The 23,309-nt window shown below is 42.0% G+C and overlaps 1 long non-coding RNA gene across 1 annotated transcript in view; it reads left to right on the plus strand.

Moving 5' to 3' along the window:
* The window catches only part of LOC141111078 (uncharacterized), a 284,023-nt gene extending 261,213 nt beyond the window's left edge, over nt 1-22,810 (plus strand). The window contains exons 3-4 of the long non-coding RNA XR_012236376.1: nt 11,754-11,827; nt 13,031-22,810. This is a non-coding gene — a long non-coding RNA (uncharacterized lncRNA). The remainder of the gene's footprint in view (nt 1-11,753; nt 11,828-13,030) is intronic.
* The last annotated feature ends 499 nt before the right edge of the window (nt 22,811-23,309 follow it).

Raw genomic sequence — 23,309 nt, forward strand, 5'->3', positions numbered from 1 at the left:
ATAATAATATTATTCTTGATATCACTAGAAAATAAAAGCCTTTGAAAATTAGTTTTCCATAACTCCATCAGTATCACCAGCAAAGCAGCTTCATTATTATCCCATTAAAGAAGAAGAGAATTGTGCGCTGCATTTTGAGATTTCATAATTTGCCACGTCACGAATGTGAATTCTCCATTACGAACGCTAGTTTACAACACCGATCGCTTCCGGCTCCTTGCTTCCGAGCATGCGTGTTTGTACTTTGGACTTTTGTCCGACGGACTTGTGTACACACGCTTGGAAAATCCAACAACACACATTTGTTGGCGGAAAATTTGAAAACCTGCTAGCCAACATTTGTTGGCGGAAATCCGACAACAATTGTCTGATGGAGCATACACACGGTTGGATTTACCGACAACAGCCTGTTATCAAACATTTCCTGTCGGAAAGTCCTATCGTGTGTACGGGGCTTAACACTTTCAGGCATTTTGGACACATAGAGGTTGATTTACTAAAGGCAAATAGACTGTGCATTTTGCAAAGTGCAGTTGCTCCACAGCTTAGAAAATGAGCAGAAGCTCTGCTGACTTTCATCATCCAATCATGTGCAAGCATAAATGTTGTTTTTTTATTTTCCTCACACGTGATTGGGTCTTCTTTGCAAAGTGAAGCTTTACCTCATTTACTAAGCTCTGGAGGACTTGCACTTTGCAAAGTGCACAGTCTATTTGCCTTTTAGTAAATCAACCCCATTGTCCTCCCATGTGTTTTGTGGTTTCTACCAGGTCCTATAGTGATATAGCCAAAGATCCATAAAGTGTCATGCTATCGGCACCTATAGCTCTACAGAATGGTGAAGACTTTAAGTATTAAAAATGTAATTTACAAGATCCATTACGCATATTTTCTTTGATTGGTGTCACTTTAAGCTGATTTGGATAGAAAATTGTGGCCGCAGTGGTTCAAGAAAAGCAGAAGCCTCAATTCCTATTATTCTTGATGAGATTCTGCCTCTCTATGACCAGCCAACGTCTTTTTTCTGGGCAGGCCGGTGCACATCAAGTTTGCATAGGAAAATTCGAATTGCCTCTTTGTTGCCCTATCATCTCCTGCATTCCTCACTCAATGTCTGGCAAATATAGTTAGCTGAGTTCATACGAACAGTCAATTTATGTCAAGATGAGTACATCGCTTTAATTACACTCTCTGATGTGCTCCCAATCTACTCACCTGCATTTATCTCCTATAAAACTCAACTTGTAAAAAGCAAGTGTTTCAACAAGTAGACGTTAATTAATATCAGTAATAAAAGTAAAATTATAACCTTTTTTTTTTCAGATAAAGGAGAAATGGGTTAAAATCCCTTTTATATTATAAATTGCTGTCTCTAGAACATCCCCAATGACCAATGGCAAAAATAATGGGAAATCGAAATTTTTGCAGTTGTCCCCGGAACAGGACTGTCAATGACAACAGAGTAAGGGAGGATAAATCTTGTATAATAATAATAATAATATAATAATTTCCTCCCACATTGCGTAAGGCTCGATTCACAAATATGCATGTTGCTTTTGAGCGTTTCTGCAGTGTTTTTTGTGGTGCTTGCCGCGTTTTTGAACATGTGTTTTTGCAGCGTTTTTGCGACGTTTTTGCCACGTTTTGCATTTTTTTTACAGTGTTTTTCTTATACTGTATACAGTGTAAAAAAAAGAAAAAAAACGCACAACGCGCCAAAAACGCCCCAATAAAAAGCTGTAAAAACGCTGTAAAAACGCTGTACTTGCGTTTTTGATGCTGGTCCATTGAATTTTATTACATGCAAAACGCTGCATTTTGCATGAAAAAAAGTCCCCGACCCTTTCCAAAAACGCTGAGGCACAAAAATGCATTGATGTGAACATGTTCCATAGGAACCCATGTTAAAAAATTCCCATGCATTTCTGCAAAATGCATAAAAAAACGCATTAGTGTGAATGGAGCCTTAAGTTCAGTTGCAAGACAGGAAATGATAAGAAATCTCCCTTAAAGAGTTATGCCGCGTACACACGATCGGATTTTCCACCAACAAAACCGTGGATTTTTGTTCGAAGGTTGTTGGCTCAAACTTGTCTTACATACACATGGTCATACAAATGTTGGCCAACAATTACGAACGTGGGAACGTGGTGACGTACGACGAGCCGAGAAAAAGCAAGTTCAATAGCCAGTGCGGCTCCTTCTGCCTGATTCCGAGCATGCGTGAGCTTTTGTGCGTCGGACTTGTGTACGCACGATCGGACTTTCTGACAACAAGTTTTGTTGGCGGAAAATTTGTGAACCTGCTCTCAAACGGTTGTTGGCGGAAAGTCCGACAGCAAATGTTCGTTGGAGCGTTGTGACTTTCCGACAACAAGCTCACATTCGACATTTCCCATCGGAAAGTCCGACCGTGTGTACGTGGCATAAGGCTATATACACACCATACAATTTTCTTGTACAACTTTCCTTTAGATTTACCAAAACCATATAATAGTAGGACATACCAAAACACTTTCAATTTGTATGCAATCGGGTAGGCCCTTGCACTAGATAATTGAAGGTAAATCTAAAGAAAATTGAATAAGAAAATTGTATGGTGTGTGGCCAGCTTTACTCCATTTTTGTTGAGAAAAAAAGTGAAAAAGCACAGGCTAGGCCACACAGTTAACCCTTTGACCGCCCCTGATGTTAACCCCTTCCCAGCCAGTGTCAGTAGTACAATGACAGTGTATATTTTGTTAGCACTGATCACTGTATTAGTGTCACTGGTCCCCAAAAAGTGTCAGTTAGTGTTTCATTTGTCCGCCGCAATGTCGCAGTCCCACTATAAGTCGCTGATTGCTGCCATTACTAGTAAAAAAAAAATAAATGAAAAAATCCCATCGTTTGTAGAAGCTATATCTTTTGCGTAAACCAATCAATATACACTTATTGGGATTTCTGTTACCAAAAATATGCAGTAGAAAACATATTGGCCTAAACTGATGAAGAAATTAGATTTTTTACATTTTTTTTATTGGGTATGTTTTGTAGCAGAAAGTAAAAAAATATTGTTTTTTTTTTTTTTCGAAATTGTCTTTTTTGGTTTATAGCACAATAAATAAAAACTGCAGAGGTGATCAAATATCACCAAAAGAAAGCTCTATTTGTGGGGAAAAAAGGTACATAAATTTTATTTTGGTAAAGCGCTGCATGACTGCGCATTTGTCAGTTAAACAGAGTACCATATCGCAAAAATGGCCTGGTCGCGAAGGGAGGGAGGGGGGTAAATCTTCCAGAGGGCAAGTGGCTAGTGACCCTGCATGCATTAGAGCCCAGATCTAGACTGCAATGGATTCTGATATAGAGCCCAATTCTTGAGATCACTGGATTTAGTTGACTTGAGTTGACAAAATTTCAGCTGCATTCCCCCTGAAGCAAATGTCTCTGCTCTGCTGGTTTCTATTGATATAATGAAATGTATTTGCATCTCTGGTTTGTCAAGTATGGATTCCAATCTATTGTGTGTTATACAGTGCACCAAACAAAGCCAACCACAGAATGTTCTTCTTCAACCAGAAAGAAGTCTGTCTTTTACCCATTCAAGGGCTCCGCAGGTTTTGCCCAAAGATTAATTCCTCATAGCAAGATTTGTGGGCTCGACTGTGCCACCACCTCAACTTTTTGGGATCAGTAGGCCATGCCGTCTGTAAATGTCCAGAAATACTGCTTTCTGTGTCCATGTTAGGGACAGGGTTATCAACTATCAGTAAATTCATGGACAGTGTGTGAAATCCGCAATTTTTACATCTGTCCGTGAATGTCCATTACGGTCATGCAGGGTGTGGAGTTGATTTACTAAAACTGGAGAGTGCAAAATCTGGTGCAGCTTTTCATAGAAATCAATCAGCTTCTAACTTCAGCTTGTGCAATTGACCTCTTAAGGAACGGAAGCATTTGCCCCCTTAACGACCAGGCCATTTTTTGCAATACGGCACTGTGTCGCTTTAACTGACAATTGCGCGGTCGTGTGAGGTTGTACCCAAACAAAATTGACGTCCTTTTTTTCCCACAAATAGAGCTTTCTTTTGATGGTATTTGATCACCTCTGCGGTTTTTATTTGTTGCGCTATAAACAAAAAAATAGTGACAATTTAAAAAAACAAAAAACTTTTTTAAAAAAATGTTTTCTTTGAATATTGAAAAAAAAAAAACAAGAATTTTTTTTTTTTTTTGCTATAATAAATATCCCCCAAAAATGAAAAAAAAAAACGAATTTCTTCATCAATTTTAGCCACTATGTATTCTTCTACATATTTTTGGTAAAAAATAATCGCAATAAGCGTATATTGATTGGTTTGCGCAAAAGTTATAGCGTCTATAAAATAGGGATAGATTTATGGCATTTCTATTTTATTTTAATTTTTTTTTACTAGTAATGCGATATGTGATTTTTAGCGGGACTGGGACATTGTGGCAGACAGATCGGACACCTTTGACACTATTTTGGGACCATTGACGTTTATACGGCGATCAAAAATGCTATAATAATGCACAGATTACTGTGTAAATGTCACTGGCGGGGAAGGGGTTAACACTAGGGGGCGATCAAGGGGTTAACTGTGTTCCCTCATGTGTGTTTCTAACTGTGGGGGGATGGGACTGACTGGAGAAGGAGACCGATTGCTGTTTCTAATTACTAGGAACAACAGATCTTTCTCCTGCCGTTCTGGCTCTCGTGCCCGTGATTGCGGGTGACGGCGGACATCGCAACCACCGGCCACACGCATCGGGTCCCCCGCCGTGCAGCTGCTATGGCTCTTAAAGGTGCCGAGGTACTGTAGTGTGTGATTATTCTTGTGCTGCCATGTAAAAGGAGGAGCTAAAAGTTGAAGAAGAACTGCTGCGAGCACTGAATATGGGTCAAACCAAGCCCATACAGCAATAGAATAAATATAGAAGTTGGTGCTGCGCTGTTCTTAATAGGATGAGAAAATATACTGCTAAAGGTAGCAGTACAAATATAGATAAAACAGTGAATAATGTAAATATACAAAATAATCAAAATCGGAAAAAAATATATAAAAAATATATAAAATCACTATTAAAAAGCTTTTATAAACAATAAATAGGTGTCATGTGGTGTATCACAGTTAACTGTTAACTGTGATAATGACAAAGTGCAGAGTGCAAAAATAAATTGTAGCAATAACTCTCCGCGGAGCTGCTGGTTTAAAGCGGGCTTGTTACCTTCACTCTCCTTCCCTCTGTTTCACCGGCACCGGGTCTAGGGTTCCGTTGAGTTTACCTCCGGACGATACACGCACCAACACTTGAGTACGTTTTCAATGCTTTATTGAACAATTAACGAAGGAAGTAGCAGGAAAGAGGCAGAAGGGAAACTGCAGGGAAAGCTCAAATACCTTTCTGTAGGATTCTTGACAAATGTCCTTTAGAGTTGAATATTACAGTAGAATGTGCTCCCCTTGTAGGACACACTCCTTGCTCACCTGGATAGGCCTCTCTCACTTGCCTAGCAGCCAGTACGTAGCACGAACAAAAGTCTCTACAACAGGCTTGCTTGGGATGAACCCGTACGATCCTCTGCCACAGGATGTATGGTTTTGTGGTGAATGTCAGTCACAGTGCTTGAACCTTTAAGCCAAACCTGGCAACACTATGCTGTAAAGTTATCTTAGGATACGTCCTCCAACCGGGTCACCAGGCCCCTCTCCAGACCAGCACTCTGCGTGATCCTTCCATGACGGGTCCTCCCCTGGGATCTCCTCGGTTGTCCAGCTTCTTCACTCTGCATAGACAGCTCAGGACCAATCCTCGGCTGCTGTGGTAGGCCCAGACAAGCCTCTGGGCCCATCCATGCGCCGCAGCGACGCGGGCCTCCGTAACGGAGGACCACGAGGTAGCACTCTAACGCATACCTGTCGGCCAGGAGGGCCAGCAGGTGGCTGTAAAACGACCCTAAAACATGGCGTCTGTCCCATAAATACCCTCTCCCAGAATCCCACTCGGAGGACCACCTCCACCGAGTTGTCTCCGGGACAGAAGAGCATCCATACGCTTTGACACGTTGCCTTTCCAACACTAGCCAATAGTAACAACGACACCCACTGGCCCAGTATGGAAACACATGCAACGTCAGCTAAGCTGGAACAGAGGCAAATCTAACTTTCCCCCTAACGAGCAATTTACTAAATTTACCTATCAGATGGTAGATCGCAAATCTACCAGCGCTACAAAATAGTAACACTGAAACAGATGTTATAAATATCTAACTGGAATGGGTAAGGTAAGTATACAGTCACTATAAACCTCAATGAACTGTGCAAGTAGGCAAAAAAATGTGCAAAAACAGCAATAATAAACTTAATGTACTCAGTGCAATAAATATGTGCAAAAAATGCAAAAAACGGTGTGTAGCGAACATATAACCAAAAGACAGTGTCCACTGGTGAAAATCCAAACAAATCAACGGTGTGCAAGGTATAATAGGACTGGGTGTGTAGTCCAATGCGATTAAATCCTCTTTCTGTGGCTGAGCATTACAATGTGCAAAGTAGTGCAGTAAAGTGCTGAAAAAAGGGGGGTGATCTCCTCTTCGTGCACAGGACACACACTGATGAGAAGTGGCCTCCTTGTCTCTCAGCAGAAGCAGGAGGGGGGGTAAAGGAAAAAAGGGGCCAAATAGTGTAGTAATTTCAATCAGAAGTTGGTGTTTATTAAACAGCAGTGAGGGTACTCACATATCTTACATGTTAAAACAAATAAACTTATCTCCTACGAGCGGCGAGCTCGTTTGCATACATCAGTCTGGAATGCCTATCCCGTCCCTACGCGTGACGTCACGGTCACGTGACTTCATCAGGGGATGTCCCCTCGCCAGAACACTCTGGTCAGTGCTCTCAGCCATTGGCTGAGAGCGCTGATTGGGAGTCGGTCAGCAGACATTTTTTGGTCATAACTCTTCGACAGAAGCCGGCCGTATGGCTGAGTTCTGTTGGACCGGATGTCGTACACATGGGCTGAATGTTGGCTGGATTTTATTGAACTGGCCAATGCCACCCGAAATTTGGCCCATGTGTACTAGGCTTTAGCAAGGAAATTTTCCACGCAGCTTAGTAAATGAGAAGAAGCTCTGTTTACAGCCACCGTCCAATGATATGCAAGCAAAAATGCTGTTTTAACTTCCTTGGATGTGATTGTGTGTCCTTTTGTAACGTGAAATTTCACCACATTCAGAGAGCTTTTGGGAAAATTCCCTTGCAATGCGCAACTTCCGTTGCATAGTGAAGAGCTTATTTGTTTTTAGAAAATCAATCCCATTGTGTCTAAATTCAACAAAGAGGGTGTGCACAATATGTAGAGGGGAGACCGTCCCTCCTAATGCCGCATACACACGAGCGGACTTTCCGAATGAACAAACTTGCCTACACACGATTCGGGTCTGGTATGGATTTTGAGGGAAATCCCATGCCCATGTTTTTTTTTTAAATGGCACGTTTCCCCCCCCCCAAAAAATCCTTACTTAACCCTTATCCAATCATGCAGCAGGAAAGGGAGAGGGCAAGCGAGTCCCCCTCCTGAACCATACCAGCTCAACATGGGGAAGTGCTTTGGGGCAGGGGGCTCTGCCCCCAAAGCACCTTGTCCCCATGTTGATGGGGACAAGGGCCTCTTCCCCACAACCACCAGCCAAGGTCTGCGAGTGGTGGGCTTATTAGAATCTGGACGCCCCCTTTAATAAGGGGGCCCCCAGCTCCCCTATGTAAATGAGTATAGGGTACATAGTACCCCTACGCCTTCACCAAAAAAAAAAGTCCTTTATTTAAAAAACAAAAATAAAAAACAATGTCCCCCGATAGAGATCCATCATCAATCATGCTGCCCGCAGCCACCGCCGACCCGAAAAAAAGAAAAAAACAGTCTGGTCCCGTTGTCTGCCAGCTCCGCCATCTGCCAGTTCTTAAACAACTGAGGGGTGGGGTTACCCACTGACATCACTGCATGGCCTCGCCCCCTTTTGACATCGTTGGCCCAGCCTGCCCCCAGGGTAACACAATAAATAAATACAAAAACTAAATAAATAAAGAAATACGACTAATACAAAGCCATCCACAACTCTGCCCCCAACTACATCACCAATCAAGTTTCAAAATACCAACCAAATCATTTACTTTGCTCCCTCCAATACCTCCTCTTCTCTACTCTCTTGTCACCTTCTCCCATGCTCGCCTCTAGGACTTCTCCAGAACATCTCCTATCCTCTGGAACACCTTACCCTAATATGTCCAACTATCTTCTAGTCTGTCCACCTTTAGACATATCCTACCTCTAACTAATAAACTGTACTTTTACTTTCTCCATCAGCTAAAAGTTGGTACTGTTTGTACCATTTGCCCCTGCTTTTCAGATTGCAAGCTCTAATGAGCAGGATCCCTCTTGTATTGAATTGTATTTTAACTGTACTGTCTCTGTCCATTTTGTAAAGTACTGCACAAACTGTGCTATATAAATCCTGTATTATAATAATAATAACTGCTGTACTTGGATTCCCAAATACCACTCTGTTCAATTTTTGGGAAATCGTTTGCTAATATCGTGAATGCTAAGACTTCTACACAAGAATTCAACTAAGAATGTTAATATAAGTAATAAAGAATAAATACGTGGAAAGCACTTATGCTGTTGCATTTCTTCCACATGACTGGACACCTTGGCGATCAAAGACCACTAATTACACAAGCAGAAAAGGAAGTGGAACAAGATGAAAGACATTTGCTTCTGCTGTAACAGGAACCCTGGCCTAGAGAGCGTGTAGACATGGATTATAGGACTTCCCTGACTGTGTGTCATTCTGTTTATTCAAGCCTTCTGCCACTAACTCTGCATAGTGATTTCCATCCATTCCCTCCTGCGTCTTGTACAACCAATCATTCTTTGAGATATATTGCTGATGCTATAATGCAGATCTTTCATTGATTGGCTAGGGCAGGGGTAGGCAACCTTGGCCCTCCAGCTGTGTTGAAACTACATATCCCATCATCCCTCTGCCTCTAGGAGTCCTGCTTGTGGTTGCCAGGGTCTTGCAATGTCTCATGGGACTTTTTCAAAACAGCTGGAGGGCCAAGGTTGCCTACTCCTGGGCTAGGGGATCCATTAAGGGGTCTGTTTTGAAGAACTGGAGAGGGTAGCTTGAAGAGACCAGTTTATTTTCCACCTGAGCTATTTTTTCCACACAGATTAGTTTATTGGTGGATAAGTAGTGTTATTTTTATTTAAACCATTACAGTTTTATACATAGTGTTGGAAATTTTACAAAGCACTCTAAGGTCCCTATCTAACAAAAGAGGACTAATTTAGACAGGAGCCAATTAACCTACCAACATGTCTTTGGAGGAAACTTGAGGGAAAAAAGAAAAAATATGGAGAACATGCAAGCTCCAGGCAGACAATGACCTCGTTGGGACTTGAACTGAGGACTCTAGAGCTGCAAGTCAGCACTAGTCACTAAGCCACTGTCATTATTATTATCCTGTTGTTGCAGAATACCTGTGCAGTAAAAAGAAATTGTTAATTTCTTTATTTGTTCGAATAACGGAAGTAGACTGCTAGGTTAAAAAAAAAAAAAAGGCGATTGATTGTTTAACATTCATATGTTACCAATAAATGTCTTGAGAGCTTCCAAAATGTTTCTTTCTGGGTTGGGCAAGGAGCAGAAAAATCCCTGACATCTATCTATCCCTTAACACTATCTTTTTATTTTTTTCCCCACGTATGCCAAGTCTGATGAAGTAATGTTGTTTCTATACTTACTGAGTTCTGCTGTGTGTTCATAGGTAATCTGTTAATAGTCGGTAGCGATGGGCTAACGGTTCGGCCTGAGCATGAGTTTGGGCTGAACATTGGCTGTTCGCACGTCACCGAACAAATTATCGGGGCATTCGACCATTTGTTTGGCCCGCCGAACGACCACAATTCACTGCGCCGCTGCACAGTGCATTGAAAGCCCTGATTGGATGAAGCAATGAAAGATTTGCCCAATCAGGGCACAGAGCATTTTTAGAGCCATGATTGGACGCTGTCATGATGACTCATTGCTCTTAGTCCCGCCCCATAAAAGTATTCTTTCAATAGCGGCCATTTTTAGTGTGATATCGGCATAGAGAGAGATAGAACAGGGCTCTGTTCAGTGCTACTAGACAGATAGTGTGCTATTGTGATTCTATTGTCAGTGTAGAATATTTGTTTAGTGTGAATCTAGGGATAGTTCAGTCAGTGTGAGTGTAGAGACCATTTAACACAGTGGGGTTTATTTACTAAAGGTAAATCCACTTTGCACTACAAGTGCACTTGAAAGTGCACTGAAAGTGCACTCGCTGTAGATCTTAGGGGGACATTCAAGGAAAATAAAAAACTTTTTGCTTGCACGTGATTGGATGATAAAATCAGCAGAGCTTCCCCTCATTTCAGAACTTCCCCTCAGACCTACAGCGATTGCACTTACAAGTGCACTTGTAGTACAAAGTGGATTTGGCTTTAGTAAATAACCCCCTGTATATATCATTGCATTACTGCAAGTTTAATGCCGTATATTTCAGTGCATTACGTGCAGTTTAACACATTTTATTTCAGTGCATTACTGCAAGTTTAACGCTGTAAATTTTGGTGCATTAGTGCATGTTTAACGCAGTATGTTCCAGTGGGTTATTGCAAGCTTGACACCGTATATTTCAGTGCATTACCTTCCGTTTCTTGCAGTATAGTTCAATGCGTTGCTGCAAGTTTAATGCCGTAAGTTTCAGTGCGTTACCTGCCGTTTAACACAGTACATTTCTGTGATTTACTGCATGCTTAACGCAGTATATTTTAGTGCGTTACTGCAAGTTTAATGCCATATATTTCAATGCGTTACCTTCTGTTTAACGCAGTAGAGTTCAGTGCGTTACTCTACGATTAACGCAGTATATTTCTGTGCATTACTGCAAGTTTGACGCAGTATATTGCAGTGCGTCAGTGCAGTTTTACTGCAGTATATTATAGTATATCAGTGGAGTCTGTCTGTGTAGTGAGTACTCAAGTTAAAGTGCACCAAAAACCACTTCCCATTGATTAAAATGCATCCACGTACACATTTCCACATCTTTATTACATTTTGTTAATAAGCAACCCCCCCCATCATGTCTGGGAAGACAATAAGGAGAGGCAGACGTTCCCATGGCTCTGTGAGGGGGCTTTGCTCAGTACACTAAAAGGGCATATTATTAAAGCAGTGAATGTGACATTGACTGCAAGTGTACTTGCAGGTACATATGTTTAACATGACAGTATTTGATTCACCTGCTTTATCATTATGCCTTTATGTCTGTTCTCTAGAACAGTGGTCTCCAAACTGCAGCCCGAGGGACGGATGCAGCCCTTTGTTTCCTTTTGTCTTGCCATTGGGGCATTATTCCCCTCACTGTCAGCAACAGTAGAGAATCGTTTCTGCCACTGACATCAACAATGAGGCACTATTCCTCCCACCGATATCAATGATGGGGCACTCTTCCTCCCACTGACAACAATGGGGCACTATTCATCCACCTAATACCAGGGCATTGTTTACTCCCATTGACTACAGTCATCACCAAGTTTGAAGGACCATAAACCGGCCCTTTGTTTAGAATGTTTGGAGAGCCCTGCTCTAGAACTTCCAAAAATCATCACTATGGACCAACTGCCTTTTAGTGCAATTCTTCTTTCTGTTCCATTAGGCAAAGGTGGATGCTATGACATTATCTGGAGCAGAGAACTCAGCTGTTACTTCTAGCTGCCAAGTACTTTTCAGGTATGATATTAATTTATTTATTTCAGGTAATTATATTGCATCGTCAATTTAGGCAGCACTTTACATACACAGTATCTCACAAAAGTGAGTACACCCCTCACATTTTTGTAAATATTTTATTATATCTTTTCATGTGAAAACACTGAAGAAACAACACTTTGCTACAATGTAAAGTAGTGAGTGTAGAGCTTGTATAACAGTGTAAATTTGTTGTCCCCTCAAAATAACTCAACACACAGCCATTAATGTCTAAAACGCTGGCAACAAAAGTGAGTACACCCCTAAGTGAAAATGTCCAAATTGGGCCCAATTAGCCATTTTCCCACCCCGGTGTTCATGTGACTCGTTAGTGTTACAAGGTCTCAGGTGTGAATGGGGAGCAGGTGTGTTCAATTTGGTGTTATCACTCTCACTCTCTCATACTGGTCACTGGAAGTTCAACATGGCACCTCATGGCAAAGAACTTGACAGCTGCAGCAGGAGAAACCGAGGATCCGACGCTGATGTCAGTCAGGAGGGGAGGAGGAGAGAGTTGGCCGGTCACGTGAGTGCCAAGCGACGCTCTGAAAACCGGTGTATATAGCTGCCTTTTTTTATAAGGCACAGACACTGGGGCAGATGACATTAATAGACAGAGGGGATAGTGTGAAAAATGAACAGTAATTTCAGCAGAAGGAATTTGAGGGGGGCGGGCACTGACACAGAGCTGAGAGGCAGGGAGAGGAGGGGGGAGAGGAGGACAGGAGACACAGCGGATGACGGAGGCACGTAAACTGACCATGGTGTCAGGGCTCAGCAGCCATGAAATACCATGGTCAGTTTACAGGGGGGTGAGGGTATAGCCAGGCAGGATCAGCCAGATTTTTACAGGTGTTACAGAGGGCCAAATGACACACCACAAGCACCGTGCTGTATAACATGCTTTAAACTAAAAGTATCCTTTTTTTTTTTAGGGTAACAAACACTTTAATATATTGCACGCTACCAGTCCTTAGATGAGGTGGCTGCATTTGGTTTTTTTTTATTACTTTTTTTAGGCCGTTTTTTTTTTCCACCTGGTAATCCTGTAATAGACTTCCTATATCTTCGTGGATACACTCTATTCCACTGTATCTATTATACACAGGTTGGACATCTCTATTACACGAGGAGTAATGAGATTAGTGGTTATGCAACTAAGGTAATGTTGTTTTCTGCTTCCAGGTCAGCTCAGAGGAAGTGACAAGGGCACAGCGTTTCTGGCAAGACCAACGGGTATTTTCTGTACTCACAGAAGAAATCAAATGCAGCCACCAAGTCTGGGGACTGGTATGCTGCAATATATTACATTTCTTGGGTTTAGATACTCTTTAACAAAAGTTGTACTATACAAACAAATTCTGACATCAGTAAGTCATGTCAGCTTATCCTATACAAGGTAGTTAAAAGATCACTATACCCAAAATAAAAGCATAATGCAAGAGTCTCCATAACTGTAGAGGAATTTCAGTATTTCATTTTTATGCAACTTGTTATGAAGCCTGTTTCCTTGTGGAAATAGCAGGAAATAGCAGGAACCAAAATGTCAGTGGGTAGGTTTTTTTTTCTTTACTCTATGGGAGATGTATATACTGTATGGGAAATGTGTAAGAGAACCTGCAGAAAGATCAGAAGTTGGTGTGGAGCAACGTGTGCATAAGGGATCACATGTACTGTATATCTGAAACCTGTAATTTGTTCTCAACATATGTTCTCCTGCCCCAGTCATGTTTATTAGGGATAATTAATTTGACTCTGTACCTGACCCATGGTCACTGGGATAGGAAGTCAAGAGAGATCTCCCCAAGGGAGATACAGACAACACTGAAAGTCTAATGCCCCGTACACACGGTCGGACATTGATCGGACATTCCGACAACAAAATCCATGGATTTTTTCCGACGGATGTTGGCTTAAACTTGTCTTGCATACACACGGTCACACAAAGTTGTCGGAAAATCCGATCGTTCTGAACGCGGTGACGTAAAACACGTACGTCGGAACTATAAACGGGGCAGTAGTCAATAGCTTTCGTCTCTTAATTTATTCTGAGCATGCGTGGCACCTTGTGCGTCGGATTTGTGTACACACGATCGGAATTTCTGACAATGGATTTTGTTGTCGGAAAATTTTATAGCCTGCTCTCAAACTTTGTGTGTCGGAAATTCCTATGGAAAATGTGTGATGAAGCCTACACACGGTCGGAATTTCCGACAACAAGGTCCTAGCACACATTTTCCATAGATATTTTAATCCTTTACCTCTCTATTACAAAATAGTGGTTTATTGCAGTCTGTGTCCTTGTTGGAGAGATGTTTCCTATACTTCTAAAGCTGTCAGCGTGGGAATGTTTTGGGTAGCCCTATCGGCCTCCTCTCACCTGACTACCTTTGATGTAAAAATCAAAGGAGCTGGGTGGAAAATTGTTGGGCAAACTGCTGCTCAGGCACCTTGGAAGCCAGTAGGGTGGTTGTCATAATACAATAGCCACAGTGGCTGATTCGCCAATCCACACTGTATAGTGTTGTGGAAGAACTATTTAGGTGTGTATGGCCAATGTAACTATATTTTATACTTTAGCATGGGGGATTTGTGCATCCATGCTGTTTGCATTGAACGGAATAAACCAGGGTTGCCAACCTCCTGCACAGTTTTTTTACTGACAAAACATGGAAAATCTACTGACAGAACACATTTTTTTACTGACAACCTGAAAAAATTACAGAACTCCTATTACAAAGTACAACAAAACAATAAATATTTACACAGTATAAACACATTCTGTAAACAGTGAGAATACCCTTAACAAGTAATTGGCCTGGTGTACATTGAAAAAACACAGCGTGCCACATTATAAGCCACCCTGCTGGGATACAGTTGCAAAATAAGTTCTGCTATGCATGCCAAGGACAGCAATTGGCATTCATAGGGTACAGGGTTCAGGTGTGCACTGCTACATAGTTACATAGTAGGTAAGGTTAAATAGAGACAATAGTCCATCCAGTTCAACCTGTGTAGGTGCACATGTGTCAGTGTCTATAATTATTTCTCATATTCCTGTATGTTGTGTTCTTTAAGATACACATTCAAGAGTCTTTTAAAAATATCCATACTCCGCGCTGACACCACCAATCTGCTGCGTACAGAGTGTAGGGTTCAGGTGTGCGCTGCTGCATACAGAGTGCAGGGTTCAGGTGTGCGCCGCTGCGTACAAAGTGCCTGGTTCAGGTGTGCGCTGCTGCGTAAATGTAAATATTGCAGGGTTCAGGTGTGCGCTGCTGCGTACAAAGTGCAGGGTTCAGGTGTGCGCCGCTGCTTACAAAGTGCAGGGTTCAGGTGTGCGGTGATGCGTACAGAATGCAGGGTGCAGGTGTGCGCTGTGTACAGCGTGCAGAGTATAGGAATGCCCCCTTTTCCCCCAAATCGTCACCTCTCCCAGTACAGTGCTCTGTTCCCACCCCCAAATCCCTCTTCTTAACAGTACCTGATAGAGAAGAACTGTGGCAGTAGCAGAGCAGGATACCGCAAAAAACAAAACAAAAGCATTTGCGCATTTTGCCATGCGGAAAATGTGCAAAAAACGTTCCATGATGAGCATGCATGGCTCATGCACCAGTAAAAAAGCCACACTGGTGAAAACCAGGGCATAAGCTTTGTATTTGTCCTTACTCTCTCAGGTATTACTATAATGGCACTCACAGACCAGTGCCTAAGGTGGCAAGGTTCAAGAAGGCAGCAACAAGCCTCAAAAAAAGTGCAAATACTAGTAACTGTTTCCTCCTCTGGCCCTTCAGGACTCTTGTGTGTAAATTCAGCATAGGCCACTTTCACACAGTCCATGTCCATTCTGATCAGCGCGGGAAAACATTACCTGCTGAATTAAAGCCAAAGGGTATGGATGTTCTTTTTGTGACATTGGTGTCAGTTCAGTTTTACCCTCTTGGAATTTATGGACCCATGTTACATCACATGTGCATGCGTTTACATCAAAATACCCCCAAATTGTCACGTTTATTTTAAAAAAATATCAGAAAAGGATGCTCACCTTTTCCTTTTTTTTTTTTTTTTTTTGGACCTGGGCGAACTCGTAGGTAAGTGGACGCACATCTGCTTGCTAAAGATTACCATTGAGTTTCTGCCCAGATCCACCTGAAAAAGCATCGGATTGGACCGCCCATGTGAAAGGGGTAAATGGGTGCAGGGGGCACTTGGTTACATCATCTAGTGAAGGAACAGGATTCTCCAAAGTGATCTTTGTCACCATGCCATACCCAAATGTAAGGGAGTGAGAGCTAAAAAGCCTTTATACTGAAAAATCTGTACAAATTTAATGAAAGCAGAATAGAAAAGACATTTATTGTACCTTACAAATCTGAAATCACACAGAACCCTTCAAATTACCAAACTGTCAGATGAAAGAAGATACAGGCTGCAGTGCAAAGTTAAATATAACATAATATGGCATATATCGCATGTGCGCTCTGCGGGGTCATTACGATGTGGCCCTATTTAAGGGAATGGGGTTGCTCTGGCCAGCCAAGCACAACAAGGGGGATAATTTTTGCCCTGCCAAGTGTTTTTTTTTTCTCTTTAAGTTACAAAACTCCATCACTCAATTCAGGAAATACAGAACAAAGCCACCCAGCAGTGTGGGGGTTAAAGCAAGTGGCTAGACGCACAAATAGACCTATCCCACCCAGCTATATGTCTCTAGGGAGTGTAGGGGGAAGGGGTTAAGCAGCTGATCAAATCCCTCAACAGACAGAATGGTTTAAGATAACAGGTGACTGAGGCTCACTGGGACACACCTTTGTTTCACTAGTCCCATAATTATGGCACAGGTTCAAAAAAGCCATGTAATTTTCCTGTATGTTTTGCTTCTTTTCACAGTGTGCAGTTTCCTTGGTGATGGGGGTTTGTGGCTTTTAAAGCAAATTAAATATCTAGATAAGGGGGGAGGGAAATCAAATATAGGTGCCGAACATTAAAGATCTGGACACCAGATTATGCATAATAAGGTTTTAATGTTAAATTTCAAGCAACGCTATATAAGCAAGCCTGTTTGCATTGGGCGAACATTCATGACTATTCTTGGAGAGAAACTTGCAGTTGGGGGGTCATGAAAAAAAAAAGGCGGTTGAGCTGCAATTTTACTGTCCAAGCACCCCCCTCCCCCAACGCTCCCCCTAAGCTGCAAGGGGCAGCCATACAGAATTAATTATCCCTGCTGTCACTTTCAGTGGGCTGCACTGCCAACCCAAAGTGACCATTTCAAGTGAACGTCAGTTACTGGCCAACAACAACGTGTTTAAATCATATTTGTGATTGTTTATTTAGTTCAAAGCAACAGGTTCACTTTAATCCCCCCTCCCCAGCAGCATATACTCACTTTTCCTTGATCACCCACTATTCCACTTAGCTGCCAGAAGCAGGAGATGCCCCGTTTGGTAAGCACAGGTTGTTATTTGATAGCGCCGCTGGTGTAAAATATAGTGAGTCTTATGCTCCTCCATACCCGGAAGTATAGGGTATTTTCTTCCTTTTCAATAGCTAAACAGAGTGGCAGGGGAGCAAAGGAAAGGTGAGTATGTTCTGCTGACAAAGGGGAGAGGGTCGTTTGGGTGAAGCAACCATAGCTGTATTGACCTAGTTCAGGGGTCTCCAAACTTTCTAAACAAGGGGCCGGTTTACTGTCCTTCAGACTTTAGGAGGGCCAGAGTGACCAGTTGGAGTAGAAAATGCCCCAGCATCAGTGGGATTACACAGTTCCTGTAGTCAGTAGGAGGAATATTGCCTAATTCTTTATATCAGTGAGGGGAATTATGCCCCATCACTGGTGTCAGTGGAAGCAAAAATGCCCCATTGTGGTGTCAATGAGAGGAATAGTGCCACGAGGTCCAGATAAAGGCAAGCAAAAGGCCACAGTTTGGAGACCACTGACCTACATGGATAAAGCATAGATTTGCTTTAAAGGTTTAGATCACCCAGGAGTTATATTTGGGTAATGTTTGGATGTTGGTGGTTTAACACACCTACCAGTAGGGATGAGCTTAGGCATGTTCGAATACTAGTCCAAACCTGCCTCAGGTTTCCCACCAGGAAGCTGTCACTGTAGACCAGTAATCATAAGTGGCAGAGGCATTCCCTGTTGCAGGTATACAAGGGAAATAAGATATACATGTGCTCAAATCCCAATAGCTTGTATATGCATAAAATGTATTGCACCTGATAAATTATATGCATGTACAAGCTATTGAGATTTGAGCACAGGTATATAATTTTTCTGTTTCATTGCAGGTTGACCAGACCTGAACCTAGTAGCTTTTGCCCATTTTATGTCTGTTTGCCCCATGTTAAATTGTGTCTTCAGCAGCATTTGCATTTTGCAGAGTAGCGTAGGACTGGCCATAGAGGGATTTGACGCAGTTGGCCATCTTAACATGGATGGAAAAATTAAATAGGGACGCCAAGTTCCCCTTATTATTGTCATGGCAAGTATATAGTATAAATGGAGCTGTGAACTCAGGTGTGGAGGCCTCTAGATCAGTGTTCTCAAAAAAATATATAAAACCTACTGAGTGACATATCCCGCAATTTTGTAAGCCGTGTGCAAATTCAGTAACCTGTGAGAACTGCTGAAAAATCACCTTTCACCTATGTGGCCACAATGAGCTGGGAGCAACTCATAATATACCCTCCACTTCAATACCTTGATTGCAAAATGGATCATTGAAGATTTATGTATAAAGCATTGCACTTAGGAGCACCCATTTTTAAAACACTTGTAGGCCCCAATCACCCCTCAGCGTTTTGTAGCTCAAAGCTCCAAAATGCTGGAGGAGAAAAAAATTAATTATTCTCTGTGTAGTTGGTTCATATCTCCATTACAGGACTGAAGCTCAAAAGGTTCTGGAGCCTTTTTTTTGTAGCTTGAATCGGGCAGTTTGGTGCATTTTTGAAGCGTTTTTTGTTCTATAGAAATGCATGGAAACTCTTGATTCAAGCGTTTTTGAGCATTTTATTTCATTTTGTTGCGCGTTTTTCTGCTCAAATGCAATAATTAAATAAAAATAAATAATAATAATAATAAATACCGGTGTTTAATAAATAAATAAAAACCCTAACCCCAGCCCTTAATTCTAATAGTAAACCCCAACCATAATCTTAAACCCTAACCCTAATATTAACCTATAACCCTAACCCCTTACCTTAAAGTGGTTGTAAAGGCATAAGGTTTTTTTATCTTAATGCATTCTATGCATTAAGATAAAAAGCCTTCTGTGTGTAGCAGCCCCCCTAGTACTTACCTGAGGTCCATCCAGATCCAGAGATGTTGCAGGAGTGTCTTGGCTCTCCGGGACTTCCCTCCTCATTGGCTAAGACAGCAACGTGGCACCATTGGCTCCTGCTTCTGGCAATCAAAGTCAGTCAGCCAAAGAGGAGAGAAAGGGGCAGGGCTGAACCATAGCTCTGTGTCTGAATGGACACAGGGAGCTGCGACTTGGCTCGGGTGCCCCCATAGCAAGCTGCTTGCTGTGGGGGCACTCAACATAAGGGAGGGGCCAGAAGCACCAAAGAGGGACCCAAGAGGAGAGCAGGTGTGTATAACATGTTTGTTATTTTTAACCAAAAAAAAAACAAGACTTTACAATCACTTTAAAGAAGGTTCATGAATGAAGGTAAAAAACCTTCTATGTGCAGCAGACCCTCCCCAGCCCTTAATAAAAACTTACCTGAGCCCCCTCTCGATCCAGTTATGTGCACGAGTACCTAGGCTCTCCAGGGACTTTGTCACCTCATTGGCTAAGACAGCAGCCATTGGCTCCTGCTGCTGTCAATCACAGCCAATAAGCCAATCAGAAGAGAATGGGGCAGGGCAGAGCCGCGGCTCTGTGTGTGCGAGTTGACACGCAGAGCCATGGGTCGGGAGCGCGCCCACTTGGGTGCCCCTATTGCAAGTTGCTTGCTCTGGGGGCACTTGGCAGAAGGGAGGGGCCAGAAGCGCTAGTTGGGGACCAGAGAAGAGGAGGATCCAGGCTGCTTTGTGCAAAACAGAGCAGGTAAGTATAACATGTTTGTTAGTATATATTTTTAAAGACTTTAATATCACTTCACCACTAACCTAAAAACAAATATAAAATAACAATAAATAAATAAGTTAAACCCTAAACTTTAACCCCCTAACCCTTAACCCCTTACAAAAAATGTAATTTTTTTATAAATAAATATTTAATAATAAGAAGATGAATACGCTGAAAAAGCTGAAAAAACATACTAACAAATGATAAAACAACTGATATTTTTTTCTATTGTCTAATTAAAAAACGGCAAAGCTAAAAAATAACACTGTACACAAACGCTCAAAAAAACGCCTGAAAAAACATTCACAAACGCAACGCTCAGGTATGAATGCAGCTGCAATGTAATTAAAAGTGTCAACGAGCTGCTTAAAAAAGCTAATCACTTGGTTGCTCTGGGTAACTGCACATAATTGTACTGCCGTAATGAAATGGTTTTGGGTTATATTCAAAACAATATACAGCAGATGTTCTTTAAAAAAAAAACAAAAAAAACCTCCTTATATGTACAACTAAGCTCACAGCCTCGGTTTCTGAAAGACAAAGAGAGAGGATACCATGTTTACATGGAACAGCTCATCTGCCACACTGGGGAATAAAGCACCTGGTTGCTTGGCTCCCTTCAATCTTTATTACACAGTCATGACCCAGGATAATAGCTACCTGCTTCCAAAATAACCTGTCATAAATGTACAGAATTATATTTATTTTTCATATGAACTGGTTACTTATAGCTATATGTGTTTAAATATATCTATATGAATTTGTTCCCCTATATACACATATATGCGTCTGTGTAAATTTGTGCACTTATATAGTATTTGTCATTATAAGGCAGTATGCAATATCAACTGACAACATCTATGACTTTGTTGGAACACGCATATGCTGGGATATTAAGTCTGTTTATAAAGGTTGAAAATTTTCAGACATTAGAAAGTCCCTTGGATTAGTATAGCCCTATAGGAGAGGTTTTACATATTCAATGAACAATCACTCCAATAGTGCCATACTAATTCATAGGGCTTCTTTTGAAAAATTCCAGTGTCTGAAAACTTCCAACTGAATGTGGAAAAGGAAGGATGTTAGCCTAGCTCCCAAATTCAGACTAGTCCATGCTATTGTGTTCCCCACAGTTACCTACGGTTGTGAAAGTTTGACCATAAAAAAATTAGACAGGAGGAAAATTGGTGGGTTTGAGTTATGGTGCTGGAGAAGGGTCTTGTGCATTCCATGGACAGCAAAGATATTAAACAATTAGCAAAACTGTGCACCTGTACAAATATAGCAAAGCGAAAAAAAAGTTTGGTGAGACTGCAGATACCATAAAAGATATCCTTTCGATCACATGTAAAATTGTCTTATTGTATTGCGCTCAAACAATCTCAACTTACCAAAACACCTAGCCTAGCCCCGATGCCCTTGATGATGAAACCGGTCGGGCTGAGCCTCATGCTGACTTTGCTACAATGTAAAGTAGTGAGTGTACAGCTTGTATAACAGTGTAAATTTTGCTGTCCCCTCAAAATAACTCAACACACAGCCATTAATGTTTAAACCACTGGCAACAAAAGTGAGTACAATGAACTGAAAATGTCCAAATTGGGGCCAAAGTGTCAATGTTTTGTGAGGCCACCATTATTTTCCAGCACTGCCTTAACCCTCTTGGGCATGGAGTTCACCAGAGCTTCACAGGTTGCCACTGGAGTCCTCTTCCACTCCTCCATGATGACATCACAGAGTTAGTGGATGTTAGAGAACTTGCATTCTTCCAACTTCCGTTTAAGGATGCCCCACAGGGTTTAGGTCTGGAGACATGCTTGGCCACTCCATCACCTTTACCCTCAGCTTCTTTAGCAAGGCAGTGGTCGTCTTGGAGGTGTGTTTGGGGTCGTTATCATGTTGGAATACTGTCCTGTGGCCCAGTCTCCGAAGGGAGGGGATCATGCTGTGCTTCAATATGTCACAGTACATGTTGGCATTCATGGTTCCCTCAATGAACTGTAGCTCCCCAGTGCCGGCAGCACTCATGCAGCCCTAGACCATGACACCCCCACCACCATGCTTGACTGTAGGCAAGACATACTTGTCATTGTACTCCTCACCTGGTTGCCGCCACACACGCTTGACACCATCTGAATCAAATAAGTTTATCTTGGTCTCATCAGATCACAGGACATGGTTCCAGTAATCCATGTCCTTAGTCTGCTTGTCTTCAGCAAACTGTTTGCAGGCTTTTTTGTGCATCATCTTCTGAAGTGGCTTCCTTCTGGGACGACAACCATGCAGACCAATTTTATGTGTGCGGGGTATGGTCTGAGCACTGACAGGTGGACCCCCCACCCTTTCAACATCTGCAGCAATGATGGCAGCACTCATATATCTCCCAAAGACAACCTCTGGATATGACGCTAAGCACATGCACTCAACCTCTTTGGTCGACCATGGTGAGGCCGGTCTTGAGTGGAATCTGTCCGGTTAAACCGCTGTATGGTCTTGGCCACCATGTTACAGCTCAGTTTCAGGGGCTTGGCAATCTTCCTATAGCCTAGGCCATCTTTATGTAGAGCAACAATTCTTTTTTTCAGATCCTCAGCGAGTTCTCATGAGGGGTCATGTTGAACTTCCAGTGACCAGTATGAGAGAGTGAGAGCGATAACACCAAATTTAACACACCTGCTCCCCATTCACACCTGAGACCTTGTAACACTAACGAGTCACATGACACCGGAGTGGGAAAATGGCTAATTGGGCCCAATTGGGATATTTTCACTTAAGGGTGTGCTCACTTTTGTTGCCAGCGGTTTAGACATTACTGGCTGTGTGTTATTTTGAGGGGACAGTGTTGTCACATGAAAAGGTATATTAAAATATTTTTACAAAAATGTGAGGGGGTGTACTCAATTTTGTGATATACTATATATATATTTTATATATATATATATATATATATATATATATATATATATATATATATATATATAGACACACACACACTATTATCAAAAGTATTGGGATGCCTGCCTTTACACATATATGAACTTTAATGGCATCCCAGTCTAATGCCTCGTACACACGGTCGGATTTTCTGATGGAAAATGTTCGATGGGAGCTCTTTTGTCGGAAATTCTGACCGTGTGTAGGCTCCATCGGACATTTTCCATCGGAATTTCCATCACACAAAATTTGAGAGCTGGTTCTCAAATTTTCCAACAACAAAATCCGTTGTTGTAAATACCGATCATGTGTACACAATTCCGACGCACAAAGTTCCATGCATGCTCGGAATCAAGCAGAAGAGCCACACTGGCTATTGAACTTCATTTTTCTCGGCTTGTCGTACGTGTTGTACGTCACCGCATTCTTGACATTTGGAATTTCTGACG

Source organism: Aquarana catesbeiana, linkage group LG10, assembly GCF_042186555.1.
Source record: "Aquarana catesbeiana isolate 2022-GZ linkage group LG10, ASM4218655v1, whole genome shotgun sequence".
NCBI lineage: Eukaryota > Metazoa > Chordata > Amphibia > Anura > Ranidae > Aquarana > Aquarana catesbeiana.